General features: G+C 44.7%; 1 long non-coding RNA gene across 2 annotated transcripts in view; it reads right to left on the reverse strand.

The window, feature by feature from the left end:
• Positions 1–1,477: 1,477 nt before the first annotated feature.
• Positions 1,478–23,334, reverse strand: part of LOC111752158 (uncharacterized) — an 85,953-nt gene continuing 64,096 nt past the window's right edge. The window contains exons 3-5 of one of the 2 annotated variants that reach the window (XR_002787157.2): positions 6,118–6,199; positions 4,105–4,217; positions 1,478–1,730 (exon numbers count right to left, since the gene is read on the reverse strand). This is a non-coding gene — a long non-coding RNA (uncharacterized LOC111752158). Of the gene's footprint in view, positions 1,734–4,104; positions 4,218–6,117; positions 6,200–23,334 lie in introns of both variants that reach the window. The other variant, XR_002787156.2, reaches the window with a different exon arrangement.

Raw genomic sequence — 23,334 nt, forward strand, 5'->3', positions numbered from 1 at the left:
GGCCGATGTGTGAAGGAAAGTTGTCTATCTAGGATTGCAAGTGGTTGATTTTTGTTCCGTGGGTTACATGGGTTGAATTATGTCCCCCCAAAAACAACCACACAGTATTGTGTGGTTGTCCTCCATTTTGTGATTGTAATTTTATGTTGAGAGGATTAGAGTGGGATTGTAACACCACCCTTACTCAGGTCACCTCCCTGATCCAAGCTAAAGGGAGTTTGCCTCGGGTGTAGCCTGCACCACCTTTTATCTCTCAAGAGATAAAAGGAAAGGGAAGCAAGCAGAGAGTTGGGAACCTCATACCACCAAGAAAGCAGTGTTGGAAGCGGAGTGCGTCCTTCGGACCTGAGGTTCCTGCGCTGAGATGCTCCCAGACCAAGGGAAGACTGATGAATCCCAAGGACTTCCCTCTAGAGCCAACAGAGAGAGAAAGCCTCCCCTGGAGCAGATGCCCTGAATTCGGACTTCTAGCCTACTCGACTGTGAGAGAATAAACTTCTCTTTGTTAAAGCCATCCACTTGTGGTATTTCTGTTACAGTTGCACTAGATGACTAAGACAGTGGGTAAGTCAAACTTCAGGTTGTTATCAACATGCTATCTTCTTCCTACCCAAAGAGATGCACGCAATTAAGATTTAAATTGAGATGCCTGGTACATTACCAGAGCTACAGGTGCCTGGCAACCAGTACTAGACTGATGGCCATTGATCTATCTGCTCCAAATTCCACCCCAGGGATGTGATACACACTGTAAGGACATCCAGGGTCCTGAAATAGTCCAGAGCAGCGAAAACAACAGTTCAGGCTTCATCCTGTTTTCTCTGCCAGCGTCTGCCTCCCCAAGACAGGGGGCCAGCTCCCAGGCCCAACACCAGATTAAGGCTTTAGAGGTCACACTTGAGACAGGTGACAGCCTAAACTAAGCACTAGCAGAAAGTTTTAGAGACTAGATGCAAGCTCTTAAGACAGAGTGCAAGGAGGTGGCTATGAGGACAAAGGAAATGAAAGTATTTCAAGATGTTTGAACAGGTCAATACAGGAAGAAAGAGGAAAGAGTGAGCGAGAAAGAGAGTGAGAAGGTATAATTTAGGGGTCAGCAGACAGACTCTGGTCCATGGGCCAAATTGGCCTGCTGCCTGTGTTTACAGATAAAACTTTATCAGAAAACAGTCACACTCATTATTTATGTATTTTCTCTGGCTGCTTTCGTGTTACAATGGCAGAATTGAGTAGTTACGACAGAAACCATATGGTCCACAAAGCCTGAAGTATTTACTACCTGGCTTTATTAGTTTCCTACGGCTTCCGGGGAGCTCTGCTAACCAAAAGGTCAGCAATGCAAATCCACAAGCTGGTCCTTGGAAACCCTATGGGGCAATTCTACTCTGTCCCGTGGGTCACTATGAGTCAGAGTTAACTCGACGGCAATGGGTTTGGCTTCTTTTTTCTTTTCTTTTTTTTTTTTTGGTTTAGGGCTTCTGCAATAAAGGACCACAAACTGGGTGACTTAAAACAACAGAAATTTATTCTCTCAGAGTTCTGGAGGCCAGAAATCTGAAATCTTGGTGTCAGCAGGGATGGTTCCTTCTGGAGGCTCTGAGGGAGGACCATTCCACGCCTCTGTCTTAGCAATCATTGGCGTTCTTTGACTTGTAGTTGCAACACTTAAGGTCTGCCTCCGTTGTCACATGGCCTTCCTCCCTGTGTGTTTTTCTGTGTCTTCACATGGCCTTCTTATAAGAATAGCAGGCATTAGGGACCACCCTCACACAGTATAATCCCACTGTAATGAATTACATCCACAAAGATTCTATTTCCAGATACGGTCACCTTCTAAGATTCTGGTGAACATGAATTTTGGAGGGACACTGGCTCTGTGTAGAAAAATTTGCCAACTCCTGGCCCAGTTGCCCTCAAATGAGCCAAAAGATTCGCTGTTGCTATCTCTTGCCCACCAGAGTTGCTGTTGTGTGCTGTCGAGTCAATTTCAACTTAGAGGGACCTCCAGAGTACCTGGGCCGAATTTAAAGGCACTGAACCATGATGGACACGAGGAATGCTAAAGAAATGCTAGTAAGTTTCAAGGACTTAGCCAACATCACTATCATAATGGGGAAAGGTGAGAAGTCCTACAACAACAACCTCAGCTTCTTATCTTGACTGGCCAGGTACCCGGAAGGCTCTATGCTTCAGAACCTAACACCACAACACAGAAGGGCAAAGAAAGAATAGGTAAAAAGGAAGAGATGGCAGGAGCAATGAGGACCTCAGCATGATTCTCATCAACTTCATGAAACTGACCCCAGCATTAGAGTCTGACTATGGGAGCCACTGAGCAAGTATGGCTACAGAGAGAACAGTCTCAAAAATACCATCTTCCCTCTGCCATTATATGACTAGTACCCTCCTTTCTCTATCCCCAGGAAAGCTAAATTTCAATTTTATCTCTTCCAAGCATCTAACCAGGTTTCAACCAGAAAAATGGGAACTGGTACAAGATGTTACATCTAGTTTTCCAAGGAATTCTTCCTAGTTAATGGTCTGTGGACATCATCCAATGTCCTCCAGACTTTCCTGCAATGGTTCCATTTGCTGCTAATTTTTTTCTGGAAACATAACCTTCAGGAATAGGCTCCAAAAAAGCTTCTAAAATAGCCACAGGACAAAACTCCAAGGATGCTGGGTTTTTTTTCTTGCAACTTAAGCTCATTGGAGAATTCTGCGTTGGTCATGAGACCAGATTGTTGACACACTGGATTGAGAGGGTTGTCAGAAAGATTTTGGACCTTCAATAACTCAGAGCTGTCCAAAACTTTGGGGAGACACAGGTGAAATAAGGACCATATTGTAGCTTTCTCCCCACAATGCAGTGACTGTCCCCAAAGGAAGACAAAGAGACATGTCTTGTCCCCCAGGAATACTCTGAAGTTAAGAAACAGTGAGAAGAAAAACTCCTTGTTCTACAAGGTTGTCCAACCCTGAATCACTTCTGAAAAGCTCTGTAGCTAAACAGCTTTTTTTAATCCTCTGTTGAGGGGTGGACTTGGACTTGATTTGATGACAAAATAATTTAAGACCTTTCTCTAAAAATTTTGGTCTAGGGCCTGAAAACGCTGTTGACAATCCTGGGAATGTTCCTTGATGCCTCGAGGTGATCCAAATTACTCACCCTGAAAGGCTGGAGCGATTGTCTCTGGGGTCCTGCCCTGTCTGCAGAATAACAGTCTGCCCCTAGGGTCACTCTGCAATAAGATGACCTATCCTCCAGCCAGAATTTTTTTTTTTTTTTTCCATTTTCTAAAGAGCTGTGGGCAGCAGTGGTATTTTTCTGGATCGGGTTTTGCCTTTTTTTTCTCAAGAGTTTTCTGTCCTTAGATTGTTTATTTCTCATGCTCTCTGCTGCTTTGTTAAACCTGAAAAGTGTCTAGTGAGAGAGAAATGCTCTCAGGTTCTGATTCTCCCGTAGGGAAAATAAATACAGGGCTCACAAGCTTGTCCTTTCATGGAGCTGTAAATCAGCGACCTTTGGAATCTTGCCTCTTCTTTTGAAGACTGGTGCAGGTTAAAACACATATTTAAATTGAACTGGTCTGAGAGAGGCTAATAAGAAAATTGGCAAAACATGACAAGGTCAAGAGGCCAGGAAGAAATATAAACGGTCAATAAGCATGCTAATAAAGTGTTACATTTCACAACAGTCAAAACTGCACATAAAAATAATGAGATTCCATGTTTTGCCTATCACATTGGTAAGCCCTTTTTTGCTTTTAAAGATAATTCTCAGGGTTTATAAAGGCAATGCCTAGGGGTCAAGGGTGGAGAATCATGGAATCATGTACTTCATAAAGTGCAGTAGCATTAAAAATTATTTTGAAAAAGAAACAACTCTCTAGAGGGTAATTTCACAATCTATTCAAGCATCTTATAATTTTGCATTAAGTTTTCACTTTAGAAATGGATCCTAGGGATTTCACTTCTCTAGATAAATACATCCTAAGACGACATGGATGTGCAGGACTCATGGTGGGCAATTAGAACGTAGCTTTCTTCTTTCCCTCACTCCTGATGTTCAAACCCACTCTATGGGGCTGATTCATCTCATACCTTGGGGGAAGTTTGGGGAAACCCCATTATATTTGCAGTGGGTTTCACATAATAAAGTCTTCTTGTCATTTCTCATTACAAAACAGACTTGCTTCCATTGTGTACTGATTCTCCTGTAACAAAAACAAAAATTCCAGGTGTAATCTAAAATCCAAGTGCCCCCTCCTCCTCCATCCCAGGCCTCTGCAGAGTTGAAGGCAGCTGGGTGTAGGGCGTCTGGTGGGCTTTCTGTATTCTTGGTGTGGCTCTTCTGGCTCCTCTCCGACTTCCTAGGCTGCTTCCTGCATCTCCAGGGTTGGTCGGGGAGGGAGAGGAAGGAGAGACAGGTGCAGGAGACATCTTACCTGACAGGCACTGACGTGATATGGCGTCAGTTCCCGTAAGGCAGGAACACTAAGGCTGTTTTCTCATGGGGGAGGATTCTTCAGAGACACCACTTTGCCCACCGCAGGCTATCACTGGGATCTTTTATCTGCCTTTCCTCAACATAGAGACAGTGAATGTCTCCTCCCACCAGCCCCCTGCAACTCCCTGACTTTCGGCAGGGAGGTTTTCTCTCCCTTCTGAGGTGGCCTTCTGGGTCAAAATCCATAAGGATAGATTTAGTCTCCCTCTTTGTCCCATGTGGCCTGGACTAGTCCAGGGGAGACAGGCCACCTTCATTCCCTCAGAACAGCTAGTCAGTCTTAGTCTCTCACCTCTAGGTGTTCCCAGGTGAGGTTCTGAGATGGACACATGCACATTTCTAAGCACTGTCTCTTGAGTGGGGACTTAGCTAAGGTCTGGACCTCCTTGTAAGTCCTGCTTAGGCCACCTAGCTAGCCCCTCACTCCAGAACGCAGGGGTAGTTGGCACCTCCCACAGCTGAAATGCAGACAAGACTCTCATCTTAACTTCCTTTTATACGACCTCCAGGAGTCCCTGGGTGGTGCAAACAGCTAAGCACTTGGTTACTAACCAAAAGGTTGACAGTTCCAACCCACCCAGAGATGCCTTGGGAGAAAGACCTGGTGATCTGCTTCCCAGAGGTCACAGCCTTGAAAATCTTATGGAGAGCAGTTCCACTCTGCAACACATGGGGCTGCCATGAGTGGGAATCAACTCAACCACAACTGTATGGTTTTGGTTGATAGAACCTCCAGATACTGGAAGGTAATCTCTGTTTTAAAGATGTCGAAAGTTAAGTCTCACTAAAGCGGCACACCAGCCCAGGCGCAAGGACTAGAAGGCAGGCAGGGACAGGAAAGCTGGTAATAACAAACCCAAGGTCGAGAAAGGAGAGTGTTGACATGTCGTGGGGTTGTTAAGCAACGTCATAAAACAATATGTGTACTAACTGTTTAATGAGAAGCTAGTTGTTCTGTAAACCTTCATCTAAAGTACAATTAAAAAAAAAAAGGTTAAGTCTCAGAGAAATTAATTGAAGCTTCTAAGATCCCACATCTGGTCTATGGCAAAGCCTGGATTTGAACCAATGATTTGTCCAACTCCAGCTCAAGTTCTTGCATCATTCCACAGCTGTCTTAATAAAAGGACTTTCAAGGAGGGTTGGCCTTAAAATAAACCCCCATCCCCTTCCACAGCATCCCCTTAGCTCACTGTTCCAAAGTCCAAGGGCTAGGGCATACCCCTTTCCTCACTACATAGTCAACACTACCTGGGGCCAGGCTGGGCGGAGCCTAGGTGAAGGTGCACTCCCTGCAGGACACCTGGGCCAGCAGGTCTCCAGACCTGCTCAGATCGCTACGCCTTAGCAGTGCCCTGTCATCTCAGGCTCGGCATGGGGAATGGCATATTTCACACACCATGCTCCCCTGATAGATGTGAGGGAGACACAACGTAAGCACCCAGCATCAGTGCATGTCTATAAAAGTCATTATAAACATCACCGTGGAGGAGAGAAAAACAAAGCATCTCTGTTTACGGTGTGGTAAAGAAAGAAGAAGAAGGAAAAAAAAAATTCCTCCGAAGCGTATGCTTAATCACATTTCTGTACTGGGAGGGGAAAATTACCTGTAAATCTTCCCTCTGTGGCTGATGCAGAGCTGATGGATCTTCCCTTTGGAGATGGATGTTTATGACTCTGTAATGGCTTCTAGAGAGAGACAGAGAGAGCAGGGCTGTGCACTCCTGTGCCAGCCCGCTGGCAACCACATCAAAGCAGCTTTGTTTAAACTGGGACACGCCCGCCCAACCGACCCTACCCCATGCCCTTTTGGATCCTCTTACGCTCTGTGGAATCCGTAGTGAGTTCGGCAGCTGACCCCAAGAGGTCACCCCACAAGCACTTTCCTGTTTGAAACTTGTTCCAACGGCGGGCAGCATTTCCACTGCTCTGAGTCATTATCCTCCAGCCCTGACATGGATACCTCCATTAAATGGGAGAGCTTTACTGTCGCCACCATCCCCAACACAAAGGCAGCAGAGTGTTTTGTTGTTGTTTAGATTTGCCTCCAGTTTTTAAAAATAAAAATCTATGGTGCACTTTTTTCTTATTACAAAAGCCATCCGTGTTTGTCATAAAAGTAGTCAAACAGCACAGATAAACAGAAAGGAGAAATAAAAAGCGCCCATGATGGCACCGAACAAAGAATAAGCCCAGCGAACATGTTGGAATACATCTTTCCAGCCTTTTTATTCTATGCAGAGATAAATCCAGTCGGAGCTGCAAGAGGAGGGTGCACTGAACATCCTGATAACGAACTTGCTTACTTCATTTGACATATGTTGAGAACGTTTTCCACGTCATTATTCTACACGATTTTTTTTTCCAGTATAAACAAAGTTTGGTAGTTTTCGTGTGAATGTAGACACAATTCACTTTTAAAATCTCCTGCGCTTTGCTCCAGCCATTGCCTTCCTGGGGGTGATTTGCTCGTGGAAAGACTTCGGGTTGATCAGAACACATGCTTGACCTTTTTTTTTTTTTCTTTCTTTTGAAAAATAGAATCATTACTGTCTTAGTCATCTAGTGCTGCTGTTACAGAAATACCACAAGTGAATGGTTTTAATAAACAAATTTATTTCCTCACATTTTGGGAGGCTAGAAGTCTGAATTCAGGGTACTGGCAGCTCCAGGAGAAGGCTTTTTCTCTCTGTCAGCTCTGGGGGAAGGTCCTTGTCATCAATCTTCCCCTGGTCTAGGAGCTTCTCAGAGCAGGGACCCTGGGTCCAAAGGACATGCTCTGCTCCTGGTTCTCCATTCTTGTTAGCATGAGGTCCTTCTCCTCTCTGCTCACTTCTCTCTCTTATATCTCAAAAGAGATGGACTCAAAACACAACCTAATCCTGTAGATAGAGTCCTATCTCATTAACATAACTGCCTCTAATCCTGCCTCATTAACATCATAGAGGTTAGGATTTACAGCACATGGGATAATTACATCAGGTCACAAAATGGTGAACAACCACACAATACTGGGAATCGTGATAAAGCCAAGCTGATACACATTTTGGGGCGACACAGCTTATAACAACTGCTAACATTCTCTCTTAACAAAACCCAGAAAAACCAAACCCATTGCCATCGAGGCAATTCCACCCAGCACAGCTATCCCATGTGTTACAGGGTAGAACTGATCTTCTTAGACTTTTCTTGGCTGTGATCTTTATGGAAGCAGATCGCCAGCCATTTCTTTTATGACTCTGCTGGATGGGTTAGAACTGCCAATCCTTCACTTGGTAGTTGAGTGCAAACCATTTGCAGCACCCAGCGACCTTCACTCTAAACAACTCTCAGGTATTATGACCGTAACCGATTTGGAGAGGTTCACAACACTCAAGTACAAATATGTTCTCATCTCTCTTATGTCTTCAAGTCAACTTAGAAGATGCTCCACTCCCACCCCCTACCCATCCACCCACCACAGTATTGGAAGAGATGTGTGTTATCGTCCCTCCTGGGAAGCCTTCCACCCCATGAACTATACAAAACACAAACCTCAGGGGCATAAGCCTTAGAAGAAAAGGGTCAACCAGACTCCCTCACCCTGAGAACACTGGGGTCTTCCCTGACAACTGCTGCCACTGCCATCTTTGCTTCTGTCATGGATTGATTTGTGCCCCCCAAAAATAGGTGCATCAATTTGGCTAGGCCACGATTCCCTGTATTGCATGATTGTCCACTACTTTCTCATCTGATGTGATTTTCCTATGTGTTGTAAATCCTATCGCTATGATGTTAATGAGATGGATTGGTGGCAGCTATGTTAATGAGGCAAGACTCAATCTACAAGATTAGATTGTCTTCAACCAATCTCTTTTGAAATATAAAAGAGAAAAGGAAGCAGAGAGATGGTGGACCTCATATCACCAAGAGGGTAGTGCCAGGAGACGAGCGCGTTCTTTGGACTGGAGTTCCTGCACTGAGACGCTCTTAGTCCAAGGCAAGGTTGATGACAAGGAACGTCCTCCAGAGCTAACAGAGAAAGACTTCGCCTGGCACCCTGAATTCAGACTTCTAGCCTCCTATACCGTGAAAGAATAAATTTCTTTGTTAAAGCCATCCACTTTTGGGATTTCTGTTATAGCAGCACTCAATAACCAAGACAGCTTCTCACTATGGGCTTTTGGTGCTCCAAGGGCCAACAGATGCTGCTGACCAATGGTGGTGATGCCCAAGCCTGGTCCAGATTCCTGCCCTGTGAGAGAGGATACCTCCACTCTTTGCATGGGAGGCCCAGCTCCAGGCACCCTCACTGAGTGCCCAGGTCTCAGTCTTTCACTCATGTAGAGAACCATTCCCCATGGCTCCAGCCAGAGGAACCAGGACAGAAATGGTTTCAGGAGTCCATCGTTCACCAATCCAGAACTACTACCTACTCCATTTCCCTCCCCAAAAATCCAGAACCACACATCTAGAATCCACCATCTCCCTTTTCAACGCTTAAAGTACAAAACATTCACTTCACACCACTGCTGTTGAATAAGACGCAGAGGGAGTGATTGATGGAGTCAGATCCTGCAAACAAAGAACCCCACAGCCAGCTTTTCCTCTTTGACCTGGCAACATGAACCATTGCTGGCTTTCTTCCTGTGAAACAATAGAGAATGCTAACATCTAAGGGGAGTCCAGACCTCCAAGAAACCAGGGGGAAAAACAAAGACTCTTTACTCATGATGGAGGCAAGAATAATTTCCCCACGGCCTCTTATTCTCTAGCCCAAAGAGAAGCCAGGGAACGGTTTAGTGTTTCTTGCTAAAGCAATGAAAAACAAAACCCTAGCTAAATTTTAAGGGAGTCACTCTGTAAAATTGGTCTTCAATGGACCGTTCTGTCTATCTTCAAAGTAACTGACTGTTTATAGAGAAACAACCTGGTGCCATGAAAAATCCACAGACTGGAGTCAGAAAACCAAAGTTGTTCTTTCCCTGCCACTTACAGGCAGTGTGACTGTGAGCAAAGCATTCCAACACCCTGGAACTCAATCTCTGTCTCTGCCTGAAATTGAACTTGCCAATGGAACTTTAATCTCGGAGGCCATTAGTTCCTGTGTCCTGGGTTCACTGCCAACATTTACCAGGGCTATTTATCTGGGCCTCTTTACTTTATAATTGTCAAAGTAACTGAAAATAATCCAAATATTTGCTCACTAATTTGGGAATCACTAAGGTATCCCAGGAAACCCTGGTGGTGTAGTGGTTAAGAGCTATGGCTGCTAACCAAAAGGTCGGCAGTTCAAATCCAGCAGGTGCTCCTTGGAAACCCTATGGGGCAGCTCTACTCGGTCCTGTAGGGCCGCTGTGAGTCAGAATTGACTTGATAGCAGTGGATAGTAGTAGTAAGGTATCCCAGCTGGGTGACAGAGTTGCTTTACTATGATTTACTAACCGTAGAGGGTCATCGAAAGAGAGGAAGACCCTCAATGAGATGGACTGACACAGTGGCTACAATGGACTCAAGCAGAGCAACAATTGTGAGGATGGCACAGGACTGCGCAGTGTTTCATTCAGTTGTACACAGGGTCACTATGAGTCGGAAGTGACTCAATGGCACCCTAACAACTAACTGTATGACCTGAGCAAACTCTCTAGCCTCTCTGATACCCAGTTTCCTCAACTATAATGATGGCCAACACAGATTCTAGAGGCCAGGCACGAGCCTGAATGTTTACATATATTAACGCACTTGAATTTTACAACTAAAACTCTACGAGGTAAGTATTATTATTATTACTGTCATCCATAAAGACAAGAAGCCAGAGATGAGAGAGGTTAAGTGAGTTTCTTCAAGGTCACACAGCTAAGAAGTGACAGGGCCAAGACTGAAAGCCAGGCAGTCTGGCCCCAGAGTCCATATTCTAAAACATATACCACACTATCTCTCACTTTGAACATACGGGCTGGTGAGTTTAAGCTTACTTCATTGGATTGTCCGAAGGATTAAATATATACAAAGCACTGCCCCTGACACACACTGAGTCCTGAATATATGGGAGCCAATATTACTGTTTCCTAGATGAGTTTGAGAAGTATTGTGCTGGTCGCTGAAAAATTCTAAAAACTGTGCAGCAACATAGAAAACCCCTGCTATGACACAATGCATAGTGAATTAAGAAAAACATAAAATGGCAGCATGGTTTGGTTGTGTCTATGTATAAAAAAAAAAAAAAATTTATTATTTTTTTATGTATACACTGAGGTCCCTGGGTGGTGCAAGCGGTTTGGTCTCAGCTACTAGCCTACAGGTTGGTGGTTTGAACCCACCCAGCGGCACCACAAAAGAAAGACCTGCAGAACTGCTTCAGTAAAATTACAGCCAAGAACACCGTATGGAACAGTTCTACCCTGTAACTCACGGGGTCACCATGAGTCAGACTTTATTCAACAGCAACAGGTTTGGTTTTTGGTTTTTATGTATAAATTATGTGCACATTTTGAGAAGTTCATCAGTCAGCTATTGATGTATAACTAACAATAGACGCTTACCTCATACGTCTGCTAGTCAGCTGACGATCTACAGACTTAGACCAGGCTTGGCCGGCGGCTTTGCTTCAAGCTGTAGGTCTGGCTGGGCTTGCCTCCTTGATGCAGACTGGACTCAAGTCTGCTCCACGTGTGCTCATTTGGAGGCACAGGCTCCAGGGGCAGCAGTTAGTTGGGGCAAGCTTCTCATGGCAGTGGCAGTGGTATAAGAAGGCAAGCCCAACTGCACAGAGGCACTTCAAACCTCACTCACATCAAGTTTGCTGACATCCTATAAGCCAAAGCCAATCGTGTGGATGAGCCCAAAGTCAAGAGACAGAAAGTACTCTCTGCCCTCTATGGGACCAAAGCAAGTCACACGGCCAAGCTCAAAAGAAATTGGAAGCGAGGGAGTATTTATTTTTGAACAATAATTTACTACGAGAAGAATCAGAGAGAAATAGAAGAAACTGAGAGAAATGATTAGCTTGGTGATATTATGGGCACGTGTTTTATCTTCCTTTCTTTACAAAATTATACTTATTGTTATTTTGTTGTCTCTAAGATCAAAGGAGGAAAACAAAAGGGAATCTCAAGAATAAGTCCTAAAAGAAAAGGCTGAAAGGACAGGACTTTGGCTCACTCATTCAGCAAACATTTGCTGACCCCCACCTGTGCCCCAGTTACAGACACAGAGTTGGTAAACCGTGGTCCCTGTCCTCAAGCAACTCACAGTCTACCCAATGTGTGCAAGTGATAATAATGACGATGGTAATTATAATAGGCAACAATTCTGGTGTACTGATTCCCAGCACTGTCTTCAGCCATTTATATAATGTAATCTCACATAATCCTTGCAAAAACTCTAAGAAGTAGGTACCATTTTAATCCCGTTTTATAGAGAAAAAACTGAGACACAGACAGGTAAATAACTTATCCAAAGTCACACAGCTGACAAGTGGCAAAGCTGGAATTCCAACCAGGCAATCCACCTTCAGGCCCTGCACCCTTAAGCACTTCACCCCCGATACACACATATTCCCCCACCTCACTCACCCCTATTCCTTCAGTAGTAAACCTTCTACATGTTCCTGAATTAAGCAAAGTGTCCCTTCTCTGGGAAGGTTTACAAGCAAAGTTTCGTCTTTTAAATGCACAGACCACAAATCACAGCTCACAGGCAGGTGTGGACAAAGGGTGCCAGCCTTAAGCGAAGAAACAGGCTTTTGGTAAACCTGGAGACGGATGAAGGGAAACTCAGCAATGTTCGTTTTCTAAACTTATGGTGGCTGAGTAAACCCACTACGAAGGTGACACCTAGCTTTTCTCTGCCCACCTGAAGACAGTAAAAGCAATGGGCTTGCACTGCAGCATTGGGAAACTAGATGTGGCCAAAGCACACATTTCGACATGAGGACGTTTTGCACAAAGAGAGACCACCAAGGGAAGTCCACTGACCCCTCTTGCCCATCACCCTTGCCACCGAGTCGATTCCAATCATGGTGACCCCACGTGTGTCAGAGGAGAACTGCACTCTGCAGGGTTTTCAATGGCTGTGATGTTACGGAATGGAGCGCTGGTGGCACAGTGGTTAAACCAATTGACTGCTAACTGAAAGGCCAGCAGTTCGAAACCACCAGCTGCTCCAAGGGAGAAAGATGTGGCAGTCTGCTTCCGTAGACACTTACAGCCTCAGAAACCCTATGGGGTCGCTATAAGTTGGAATCAACTCAACAGCAGTGGGTTGTCTGAATGTTATGGAAGTAAATCACCAGGCCTTTCTTCCACAGCACTGCTGGGTAGATTCAAACTGGCAACCTTTCAGTTAGTAGTGGAGCATAAACCGTTGTGCCACTCAGGGACCCATTCCTCTTACCCTTTGCCTTTGAGTCAGTTCCAAGGAGTTTCCAAGAGCAGATGGTGTATTCAAACTGCAGACCTTTCAGTTAGCAGCTGAGCACTTAACCACAGCACTTTAAATCAAACAGGACGGGTTAAAGGCAGATGGGTGAGATAACCTCTCAGGACACCCTCACCTCCCAGAATTCCATGACTCTTCTACTCGGGTTATTTTTCCAGGTCACTTTCTTGAGGCAACTTCTAAAATATGCCAAACAGCAGAGATTGAGTAAGACACCAAAGCCCATTCAGACTACTAAACTATTTCTTCCTTCTTGATATGGACTGAATTGTGTCCCCAAACATACGTGTTGTAAATCCTAACTTCTACCTGAGGTTATAATCCCATTTGCTTTGCAAATGCATTGTGTTTGTTATGTTAATGAGGCAGGATGAGGTTATGTCGATAAGGATTAAAAAAATTATGTTTATTACATTAATGGGCAAGGTTAGGGTATACTTTGAGTCAATCTCTTTTGAGATATAAACCAAACCAAAACCCAACCCATTTGAGATATAAGAGACTGAAAAAAGCAAGCTAAGAAGCAAAGATGGCAGAAGACACAGACCAAGCCACATGAAGATCGCCTAGGAGGTGAAGCTCAGAGAGACAAGGACCTTCCCCCAGAGCCGACACAGAAAGCCTTCCCCTACAGCCAGCACCCTGAATTCAGATTTCTAGCCTCCTAAAGGAAACCCTGGTGGTGTAGTGGTTAAGTGCTACGGCTGCTAACCAAAGGGTCAGCAGTTCGAATCCACCAGGCGCTCCTTGGAAACTGCATGGGGCAGTTCTACTCTGTCCTGTAGGGTCGCTATGAGTCAGAATCGACTCGAGGGCACTGGGTTTGGTTTTTTTTGGTTTAGCCTCCTAAACTGTGAGAAAATAAAGTTTTGTTTGTTAAAGCCACCCACTTGTGGTATTTCTGTTATGGCAACACTAGATAACTAAGACATTCTTGACTTCCTTACCCTCCCCAGACCACCCTGGAGCCTGTTCTTCTGCAGCTTTAATCTGTGGTGTCAGTAAAGGAACAACTAGTCCCTCACCCTCCCAAGCAAAACAAAACACGAGAACACTCAAGCCACGTAAACACTACCACCCAACTCAGCTATTTCAAATACAATTACAATATGCATTACTCAGTAGCTAAGGCTGCGAATACGAATAAAAACCAACACCCACAAAGAGACTGCTGTGATTAATCAAACTTATTTGTTTGTTAAGTGTCCCATTCAATCCATCACCAACGACCTGACATATAGCTGATGAAAGGAAAGGCTAAATTTAAGCTGCAGACAGCTCTCCGAGAGAAATCCCACAATGAGGCTGCCAGCAATTCCGTTTTCTTGGAAATAATAGCCAGTCATATTAAGTAAGATAATAGAAAAATCGCAGAGTCTGAACTCTCCTATTAAAACCGGGTCACTGCTAACCTGGGAAGGCTTTGTGTAACAGTTATCTCCCAGCAAACGCCACTCACCTTGTGATTGGCACACACCGGATTAACAGCCTACGGGGGCTGGTAAAAATTCCATTTAGCTTCTGGGTTTCCAGGTCCATCGACCCTCATATTACTGACAGGAAGGAAATTAAGAGATTAAAGAGGTAATATTTTTAATAGGGTTTTTACATGCTTCGCCTTCACACAGGTTCAGCACTGTTATGCAGCTGGCTTCTGGCCACCTGCCCATCCTTCACGCTGTTTTCATGTAAGGGCCTCAGAAAGCTCCTGGATATTTGTGGAGCCCCTGTGACTCCACCACTCTGGTTCTGTTTTGTTTCATGATGCAGGAAACCATGGACAATACCACAAAGGTGGGAAAAGGACATTCTGGGGTGGCCAGAGGAGTCCTGTGGTGTGCAGCCTGTGGGACAATGAAGAGAACAACCACAAAACCAAACCGTTGCCATTGAGTCAATTCCGACTCATAGTGACCCTACAGGACAGAGTAGAACCGCCCCATAGGGTTTCCAAGGAGCAGCTGGTGGATTTGAACTGCTAACCTTTTGCTTAGCAGCCAAGCTCTTAATCACTGTGCCACCAGCACTTTAATCTGACCCCATAAAAAAAATAGAGGTCCCCAAAACTCTGTGGAAGAAGCCAGAATAGATTGTGGTTCCCAGGGCTTCAGCTGCAGATGAGGTCTAGTGAGCCAGGCCATGCAGAGTGTGCTAGGCAGGTTGACTGGGCCTGCTGGTTCTGGCACTGCTGAAGAGAAGACCTTTCCTAGGCTTCACTTGGAAACGACTACGGAGGGAGGCCCGGCCTCCAGAGGAGTTTGCAGCTGGTGGCTTGCTCACTGTGGCATCCTGTTTGCTGAAGGCAAGCATCTTTTCTGTGGGTTATTTCTGTCTCTGGTCTTGGCTTGTTTTTGCCAGTTCCTCTCCTTGGCTAATAACATTTCTTCCCTGGTTTATTAAAAACTAAATCATCTAATACATCTTTGTTAAGTTTTGTTTGTTTTTTCCCCCTTCCAAACCTCTTCAACAGTTGCCAGAGTTACAAAGTTGCATCTTCCGCACAGCAGGAGGCTAAGAAAATAGCTGGTGTGCTGGTAGAAATGTATACGTGGAGAAAACAAAGGGGAAATCTTTAATTATGCAGAAGCCTCCCACTCCTGGTACTAAATTGACTTGCTAAGGTTTGATTTAAAGTGGCAGAGCTGCTAGTGAGCTGCAGTTACACCCACCGTCACATGAATGCCAGCCTGCCTCGCTCTGCGTGACAAAGACGTGCCTGTGTAAAATTTCCTTCTTGGTTGATTGGACAGTTATCAGAAGCACCCCAGCATTTCATTTTTAAAGTTTCCTGCTTCTTTCAACACACACACACAATCCTTGCTCACAACTCTCCTTCAAGTTCTTAAAATCATTGAACCACAGGATTGTGGCGCTTCAAAAGAAGTCAGGTATTCTCCAGTGTAACCCCTTATTTTCATAAACTCACTGGATTCTAAGAAAACGAAAAGATATTTAGTCAGGAGACAAGGAGCCCTGGTGGTATAATAGTAAAGCTCTCGGCAGCTGGCAGTTCGAACCCACCCAGCAGCTCCAAGGGAAAAAGAGCAGACGATCTGCTCCCATAAAGATTACAGCCTAGGAAACTCTACGGGGTAGTTCTACTCTGTCACATGGGGTCGCTATGAGTCCAAAATCAATTCAATGGCACCAAACAACAATAACAGTCATGAGTAGGATTTGGCTCAGTGGCAACAGGTTTGGTTTCTTGGTTTAAGCTGACAGCACCTCCCTGCCATTGGATGTTCTATAATTCACACTCAAATCCACTTAGCATCCCAATAATACTTTACACATACTTGTATTAGTACTTTGCTCATTTAATGCAGTTATTTATTTTTTAAAAGTTTAAACTTTTCTTATGTTTTTGAAAAGGTAATATGTTCACGATTGGTAATTTGAAAGACCAAAAAAAAAAAAAGTATATACCTGTATCCTTCAGCCACTCAGTTCCCATCCCCAAAGGCAACTAATGTTAATTCCTTGAGTATCTTTCCCGGAATATTTTATGTTTATATACATAAATATACTATTTTCTTCCCCCTTTTTTTACACAAATGCTTTTACATTGGTTTGCACCTGCCCCTTAATATATTTTAGAGATCTTTCTGTATCAAGCTCCCTTGTTCTTTTAGACACCTCCGTGGCATTCTATTGTATGGATATACCATAACTGAAGGACATTTTGGTTGCTTCCAATCTTTTCTATTACAAATAATGTTGTAATGAATGATTTTGTATTTACGATATTTTGCATCACTATTTCCTTAGGATAAACTCCCAGAAGTGGAACTGCTGGGTCAAAGGGTATGAGCACTTACAGTTTTGATACGATATTATCAAATTTCCTCCACGAATTTCTACTCTCACCAAAAATGTCAGAGAGTGCCTATTCCCATACAGCTTCATCAACAATTTGCTATCAAACATTTTTGACCTTTGCTGTAATTATTGCACATTTCTCTCCCTGGCCCCAACCTCTCATTAGAATATGTTTTTCAGTGTCTGCCAGAACCTAGCATAAATAGTATCAGGTACATAATAGAGTCTCCATAAACACTTTATGGCCCTAATTTTTCCATTTTGTGAGTTTGGCTATGTTGCATTGAATTTTATTTTTAAGTGTGGTAGTCCACTTGTAAATACACTCCAATAGCTTTACCAATTCTTTGAACCAGAAAATGTATTCCATCTCTCTACCTCTCCTACCCATTGATCTTGGAGGGTTGGAACTCTAAAACATTCTTGTTCATGAACATTGTGTTTAAAATATCTAGTGGTAACTGCCTTCATAGGGCAAAAAGTAAAGTCAAATGCATGTACCTGGCAAATCCCAATTCACTCTCTCTTCTCCTCCCTTCCCTTCCTTCTCCTCCCCTCCCCTCCTCTGCTCTTCTTGTTCTCTTGCTCTCTCTCACACACAGTGTATGCTCTGACCCCATTATCCTGGATTCAGAAACTAGCTCCCTCTATCAATAGGCCCGTGACCTAGAGTTAACAGGAACACAGCATGCTCCACCCAAGTGCTCCTTGATGGACACGGCCAGCTGTAGACTGCGCTTTCTCACAGCAGGTTGGGTTTTCCAGGAAGCAGACTCAGACACAAGATGAACCTGCAGGATATTTACCAGGAATCATAATCTGTAGAAGGAAAGGGGAACAACAGAACCCGGCAGAGGGAGGTGTTGGGCTGCAATGCCGTTTCAGTGAAAGTCTCCCCCACCTCCATGGGGGAGGTCTGGAGATGGATGGCCCTTGAGAGCTGTCCCAAGTAGGCCCTCAGATTCTTGTGTTGATCCATCATTAGTTACGGGCTGCCCCTGGGAAGGCAGAATACCCTTGGGTGAGGTAGCCCTCTTCAAGATGGGTAATTCCTGGAGAAGGTTGGCAGCTGAAGGCTGGCTGCCAACAGCACTCCCACATCTTGAGGAATAAGTCTTTCTCCCTGGAGAGGAATCCGGGTCAACCAATGGGTGTTGCCTGAAATGCCAGGCAGATTTTTCCCCAGGCTTCACCAGACGCTACACCTAACCATTCCTTCTTTGCTTTTTTTTATTAGTGACAGACCATTGTAGTACTTTAAAATGCTGCAAACCCTCTTCTGACATGTCCTCTTGGCTCCAGGCAGACCTTTCACTCAGCTTCCACTTCACAACTGTGCAGCAAAGAGATTAGCCATTGAAGGCAGTCCCATCAGCAGCTGCAGCTGTAAGGTGCTATCATGCCAAAGGAGCCCTGGTGGTGCAGTGGTTAAGAGCTATGGCTGCTAACCAAAAGGTCGGCCATTCAAATCTACCAGCTGCTCCCTGGAAACCCTATGGGGCAGTTCTACTAGGTCTTATAGGGTCATTATGAATCAGGGTCGACTTGATAGCAGTGGGTTTGGTTGGAGGTTTGGGTATCATGCCAAAGGAGCCCTAGTGGCACAGTTTTTTAGAGCTTGGCTGCTAACCAGAAGGCTGGCAGTTCAAATCCACCAGCTGCTCCTTGGAAGCCCTATGGGACAGTTCTACTCCATCCTACAGGGTTGCCAAGTGTTGGAATCCACTTAATGACTTTTTTGTGTTTTATCATGCCAAAAGCAAAAGGACAATATGGCCGTGGGGGTAGGGGTGGGGTGGGGATGGCCAACAGGGACATTCACTCTCCGCATCTGCTGTGGATTGAATTGCCCCCCCAGAAAGATATACTGACGTCCTAACCCCTACACTGCTGAATGTGATCTTGTTTGAGGAAAGAGTTTTTCTTTGCAGATGTTAGCTGTTTGTCACACTGAAGGAGGTAGGTCCTAATCCAAACCCCTTCTGAGTTGTGCCTTATAAAAAAGGACAGACACAGAGACAGAGTCACACAATGGGGGACAGACACCATGTGACAAAGAAGCAGATGCCGCTGTAAGCAGTAAAGGAACATCAAGGACTGCCAGCAGCCACCAGAAACGAGGAGAGAGGGATGGAACCGTTCCTCTCCCAAAGCCCTTGGAAGAAATCAGTGCAGCCAACAACAGCCTGATTTGGACTTCTAACCTCCAGAACTGGGAGAAAATTAATGTCTGTTCTTTAAAGCCACCCACTTTGTGGTATTTTGTTATGGGCATCAGAGGGTGCTGAGAGTGGGAAAAAATGTCCCACTGATCTCTGAGAGTTGGCCTCTCCTAAAACCCAAACCCACTGCCATCGAGTCGATTCCAACTCATAGTGACCTTATAGGGCAGAGCAGAAGTGCCCCATGAGGTTTCCAGGCTGTAATCTTTATGGAAGCAAACTGCCACATCTTTCTCCTTTGGAGTGGCTGGTGGGTCCAAACGACTGACCTTTTGGTTAGCAGCCTAATGTTTACCCACTGAGCCACCAGGGCTCCTGCCTTTCCTAAAGGAAAAAAAAAAATCCCATAATGTCAGGCTGCCTGGCCTTGATTCTGGGCTAGATGCAGGGGTGGGTTACCCAAAAGGCAAGGCAAGCATTGTGCTTACCTTGCTTGCTTACCAAATCATCATTGATGTGGTGAAACCCACGTAAAATTGTTCACTACAGATTAGTAAGTAGGCAGAACTAAGTCCATGCTTACCTTGACTACCGGGTCATCCATCCCCGTCAGGGGCTGTACATTTGAAAAGAGGCTTTGATTCTCTAGGAAGGTGCTGTGGGGTTGGGAGAGAGACAGATGCCAGCCATATCTAGAAGCAGAATCTCTGATGTGGTGAAAAAAAAGTGAAATTGTTCACTACAGATAATCTGGTAAGCACGGTAAGCACTGTGCTTACCTTGCCTACTGAATCATCTGCTCCTGGCTAGATGTCATGTTCAAGCTTGGAAAATTACTACCACAAGAAAAGTGTACGGAAGGAAATTTCTGGAAGAGTGGAACCCTAATCAGCTTACCCTTGAAAAGCAGCAGCTCTGCTACAATATGGCTTTCAAAACAGGTTACATTTTAATTTTGCTGCTGTTACTGTTGTTGAACCAACGTGTGACCTGGCCTTTGACATCTAGCAAGTTATGCTCCAACCCCGTCCACACCCAGAAGAAGCCAAGAGCCCGCCCAGGGTTTTTGTAAAGAGGGCTTAAGTACCCATAGTCACTTTTATCTTTCTCCTTTTGAGTTGGAATTGACTCGAGGGCAAGGGGTAAAGGGTTACTAATGGATTATTTCACAGTTCTTCAATCTCACTGACTCAGGCATGAAACTTAAGACTCCTTCTTGATGTCTATAAATTAAAAATCTCACCCAAGATATTCTGGCTTTTAGTGGTGGAGTAGTAGTTAAGAGCTACAGCTGCTAACCAAAAGGTCAGCAGTTCGAATCTACCAGGCACACCTCGGAAACTCGACAGGGCAGTTCTACCCTGTCCTATAGGGTCGCTAGGAGTGGGAATCAACTCAAAAGCAATGGGTTTGGTTTTTGTTTTGTTTTGTTTTGTTTTAGTAGACATAACTGAAGATCTTGGATAAGATGAGGGAAGGGCTTATATTGCACGGGCCCAAACAACTTGAGCTGAACCTGTAAGCAAGTCCATTCCGAAGTGGTCTTCCAGCTACTCCACCACCAGGAGGTGACCATCTCCCCAACGCTTCTCCAGCCTGACAGCATCTCACTCTCTATTTAAAAAAAATCAAAAACCATTGCTGTTCAGTCAATTCCAAATCGTGGTGACCCTGTGTACTACGGAGAAGAACTGCCCCGTAGGGTTTTCTGGGCTGTAATATTTAAGGAAGCAGACCGCCAGGCCTTCCTCCTGTGCCACTGCTGCCTGGGTTTGAACTGCCAGCCTTTAGAATAACGGCCAAGCATAAACTGCTTGCACCACCCAGCCTCCTTCTCTCCATTTCAGGAGTCAGCAAACTTTGTAAAGAGCCAGATAACAGACATATGAAGATTTGTGGGCCATACAGTTTCTGTGGCAACTACTCAACTCTGCCATCGTAGCATACAAGCAGTCATAGATAACGTGTACGTGAACAGGCAGGTCTGTGTGCCAATAAATCTTTATTTATGGATACAAATTTGAATTTCCTACCATTTTTACACATCACAAAATATTATTATTATTTTGATTTGTTTCAATAAATCAAAATACTCTTCTTAGCTTGGGGGCCGTACAACAACAGACAGCGAGACGGATTTATTTGGCCCATGGACCCGCTCTATCCCTCTCTCTCACTCCCTCCTAGAAGCAGAAGCACATTTCTTTCCTGCGTCACGCAGAGCCCCTTAGCCTCTCCTTTGCTGTCCTGCTCTCAGGATTTACCCTGCTCCCTACCAGGCTATTCAAGATAATTTCCCAAACAAAAGCAGTTTCCTTCCTACAAGGAATTCTGGTGCCAGCTGTTAGATAATAAATTATTTAGGTCTGACGCACCATCTTGATTAAAAACACGCCTTTTTCTCGTGGTTGCAGAACAGCCGAGACCAAAAATGGCTCCCATTTCACAATTAAATAACTGATTCCGCGGACTTTTACTAAGGCCTCCCTCAAGTCTCTTCCGTGTACTAAGCGGTGTCTTAAGGGCTCTGCAGAATCACTAAACTTGCACAGGAACTCCATGGGATAATACTACTATTTTCCAAATTTCGCAGATAAGGAAACTTGGGCTCTGTAAAGTTGAGTAAATACCTTGAAGTCATGCAGATAGTAAATGATGGAGTCACATCTGAAGCCAAGACTAACTTTCTCCAAATCCAGACACCTAACCATTAATGCTACACTCGTTTCCAGAAGTTACATTCCCACTCCGGAGCAATGCATCCTAACATTGGTTTGCCACATCACCCAACCACCATCCACTCTCCCTTCTTCCTTACAAATAGAACCCCTTTTCTATTTTGGGATGACACTATGCCTAGCCAGAAAGGTACATTTACCAGCCTTTCTTAACTTAAGTAGAAGTCATTAGAGGGTGTTTTCTGAGCAGTTCTTTAAAGGGGAATAACTCAGCTATAAGTACCCTTTCCCACTCTTCCTGTCTGAGACATGATGGCTGGTGCCTCAGCAACGATTTTGAGCTCGTACAAAGAAAAAAATCACACCACGAGGACAGGCAAACTGGATTTTAGAAGTCTCTGATCATGGAGCTTCTACATCAGCATTCAACTGCCTACCTCAGGATTTTCCTTTAGGTGAGAAAAAGAAAACTTTTAATAATTATTTAACCCAACTAGGTTTCGGGTCTCTATTACTCATAGCCAAAAGCAGCTCCTATCTGATGTAAGCCCTCTACAACACTCACACCCAAAAACAAAACTAAACCCGCTGTCGTCAAGTCGATACCAATTCACAGCAACCCCATGAGACAAAGTAGAACTGCCCGTGGAATTTCCAAGGCTGTAATCTTTACGGAAGCAGACTGCCTCATCTTTCTCCCAGGCACTCACACCCACGCTATACTTAACAGACTTACTCTTTATGTTGCTGTCTACCGGCCTTCTTGCTTAAGAAGAGTCAGGGAGCCATGCCAGCTGGCACTGCCCTGCCCTGTGCCCCGATACATGCCATGGTATGGACTCCTTATCCTTGTCTACCAGCTTAGGTCAGTTCTGTGGCTACTCATTCCTGACCAGGACTGAGAGTTTATTATCCAGTAACTGCCTGGACCCTAACTCCGGATTCATGGCCTGGACAGATTTATCCTCTGCAGGCCCCCTAAAAGAGGGAAACTGAGGTAAAAAGAGCCCAACACAATTAGCACCCGTCATTACTTCCTTGGTTTTGTTCAGTTCTTCACATTTACAAAGCACGTTCATGAGCAATATATATATATATATTTTTTTTTTTTTTTTTTGATTGTCACAACAGCTTTGACCCATGCACAGGAATGGCACTGGTTTGTGTCCCCATTTTAGAGATCAGAAAACCGGAGCTTGGAAAGGTCATTTCCCAAGGCATTTCCCAAGGCACAGGGCCAGGGTGCAAACTCCAGCCCTTTGACGCTGAGGCCCACCCAAACCAAAAAAAAACCATTGCCATCCAGTCGATTCCAACTCCATAGGACAGAGCAGAACTGCCCCATAGGGTTTCCAAAGAGCTGCTGGTAGATTCAAACTGCCCACCTTTTGGTTAGCAGATGTAGCTCTTAACCGTTGCCACCAGGGCTTTCCAAGGTCCATACCCTTCTCAATATGCCAATACTCTCCCGAACAACTTCTTAGAAAGCAACAAGAAAAGCCTGAGATAGCCCAGGCACCCTCTTTTGAAGCAAATCTGACTGGCCACCAACCACCTGTCTCTACCCAATACTTGACTACTCATCATCACAAAAGGACTGATCTTCCACCTGAATCAAGGAGATGGCTACATGGTGTTAAATCAGCACTGTGTTCACTGCCCCTTTACTTTCCATGATGGGCAATGTTAACATGAACAAGCACTGAAATTCTGTAAACATCCGACAGATGGATCACCTGTGCAAGAG

This window comes from Loxodonta africana, chromosome 27 (genome assembly GCF_030014295.1).
Source record: "Loxodonta africana isolate mLoxAfr1 chromosome 27, mLoxAfr1.hap2, whole genome shotgun sequence".
Taxonomy (NCBI): domain Eukaryota; kingdom Metazoa; phylum Chordata; class Mammalia; order Proboscidea; family Elephantidae; genus Loxodonta; species Loxodonta africana.